This window comes from Physeter macrocephalus, chromosome 8 (genome assembly GCF_002837175.3).
Source record: "Physeter macrocephalus isolate SW-GA chromosome 8, ASM283717v5, whole genome shotgun sequence".
Lineage (NCBI taxonomy): Eukaryota > Metazoa > Chordata > Mammalia > Artiodactyla > Physeteridae > Physeter > Physeter macrocephalus.
The window spans coordinates 28,230,011-28,232,849 of NC_041221.1; positions in this window are offsets into that span (position 1 = coordinate 28,230,011).

The window sequence follows — 2,839 nt, forward strand, 5'->3', positions numbered from 1 at the left end:
ATTCACCATAATATTTGTTGTTAGTTATAGCTGGAAACATTCTCAACACACCAAGACGGCAATCAATGTAAACCCCTTTACTTGTCTTGTCTTTCTTAAAATGAAACTTAAAAAATGTTCCCAACTCGAATATTCTTTTAAAAATTTAAATTGCCATTGGCCGATCATTTACCTAATTTTTTTTTTTTTTTTTTTTTTTTTGCGGTACGAGGGCCTCTCACTGTCGTGGCCTCTCTCGTGGCGGAGCACAGGCTCCTGACGCGCAGGCCCAGCGGCCACGGCTCACGGGCCCAGCCGCTCCGCGGCACGCGGGATCCTCCCGGACCGGGGCGCGAACCCGTGTCCCCTGCATCGGCAGGCGGACTCTCAACCACTGTGCCACTAGGGAAGCCCCATTTACCTAATATTTTTGACTGAGCAATAAACTTCTTCCACTTAGGGATCATCACAGAGTAGAAAGCCTGTCTGGCAGCCATGAACAAAAAATCCTTCAAAGTTCCATCAGCTTCAAGCTCAGATTCCAAAGTGGGGCTTGACCACCCCAAGAAGTGCCACATGGCTGCTCTCTCGAGCAGAGGCGTGAGCATTCTGACCCTAACATAAAGGGTGGAAAAGCAGGAAGATTCCTATGTGCATCTCAATAAAGGGAAAGAACACTAATGCCTGCAGAGACACAAACATCCTCGATGACTCCCAAGCCCCTGAGATTTGCTAAAAGAACTATGCCAGACGTGGTAGGACTATCGTTCCTAATGGAAATTCAACCCAGAATGCCGCAGACATTCAAGTGGAAGCAAAAGCTAGTGTGATGACAGAAATCCTATTACAGAGCAGGGGGGTCAGCAAAACACATCCTGCAGGCCTACTATGGCCCAGCACATGCCTTGTAATTTTTATGAGCTGAGATTGGTTTTTACATTTCTAAATGGTCAAAAGTAATTTAAAAAAGAAGAATATCTTGTGACATATGAACATTACATAAAATCTGAGTTTCAGTGTTCCTAAACAAAGCTTTATTGGAACACAGCCATGCTCATTCATTTATAAATTATCTAGGCCTGCTTTCATGCCATAATGGCAGAGATGAGTGGTTACCATGAAGAGTATGTGGCTTACAAAGCCTTAACTATTTGCTATCTGGCCCTTTACCAGGAAGTTTGCCCACCTAGGGCCTGAGCAGTGACTATTCCACAAGAAACATCAATAGTGTATGAAACCAACCTCAGATAAAAGGGCCAAAACAAGGAGGCAAGATTCTCTATAACACAAAAAAGTCCCCCCAGTTTCTTAGGGGATCATGTGTTAAAATAACACTAAAAATTATACCAGTAATGTATAATTTTGGAACATTTGAAAAATACTGAGAAGTAAGCAGAAGAAAATAAAAAATAGCCTTTAATCTTATCACCCATGGTAACAACTGTTAATATTTTGGGGTTTACTCTTCCAATATTATTCTGTGCGTAAATATTTTTTTCTACAAAATTTGGCTGCATACACTGTATTAGTATTATTTCAGTTGTGACCGATTGGAAACCTATCTTAAATAGGCTTGAGCTATTAAAAAAAAAAATTGGGAGTAAGGAGAGCTTTTTGGCTCATGTAACTGCAAGACACAGGAGTATTACTGCTGCAGGTATGGCTGAATTCAGTAGCTCAAACAAGGTACTAGGGTTCTTTCTCCACCTCTTGGTTCCACTTCCTCCATATACATGTTAATATCATGCAGGGTTTTTCCTTATAGACAAAGGGCTGAAAAAGTCCCCATTGCATCTTTAACCCACATAGTAACAATCCCTCCAGAAGGCAAGAAAGAGCGTTTCTTCCCCAAAAAGAAACAAATACGTCTTTCCAGTGTCAATCAATATCTTTGACACTATGAGTTTTATTTGCTTCCTGATACGTAATCATTTAGATGCACCACAAGTTTTTAACTTTTTTTGTTTTTAATTTGGCACGCGGGATCGGTGCTCAGGCTCTTCGTTGCGGCGCACGGGCTTCTCTAGTTGCAGCGCGAGGGTTTCTCTCTAGTTGTGCTGCACGGGCTCCAGAGTGCGTGGGCTCAGTAGTTGCGGCGCAAGCTCTCTAGTTGTGGCACGGGGGCCCTAGAGCGCGCAGGCTCAGTAGGCGCACGGGCTTAGTTGCCCCACGGCATGTGGGATCTTAATTCCCCGACCCGTGTCCCCTGCATTGGAAGGCAGATTCTTAACCAATGGACCACCAGGGAAGTCCCAAAATGCACCACAAGTTGTGAAAACAACCTGTTGGAGGAAATCTTCATCTCAGAATCGTGATTATAGGATTAGATGGGATCTGAGAAATCATATCCAGCACATTCTATTCCTTTTACAGTAAAGGAAATTGAGACCTAGAATGGGTAAGCGATTTCCCATTATCTTTCTAGTAACTGATGATGGAGAGCCAGATCTAAATGTTTCCAAGGTTCACTCTTTTCCAGCGGCTTTCTCTTTACATTGGAAGGCAGATTCTTAACCAATGGACCACCAGGGAAGTCCCAAAATGCACCACAAGTTGTGAAAACAACCTGTTGGAGGAAATCTTCATCTCAGAATCGTGATTATAGGATTAGATGGGATCTGAGAAATCATATCCAGCACATTCTATTCCTTTTACAGTAAAGGAAATTGAGACCTAGAATGGGTAAGCGATTTCCCATTATCTTTCTAGTAACTGATGATGGAGAGCCAGATCTAAATGTTTCCAAGGTTCACTCTTTTCCAGCGGCTTTCTCTTTATTTTTTTATTTTTTATTTTTTATTTTTTTGGTGTTACGCGGGCCTCTCACTGTTGTGGCCTCTCCCGTTGCGGAGCGCAGGCT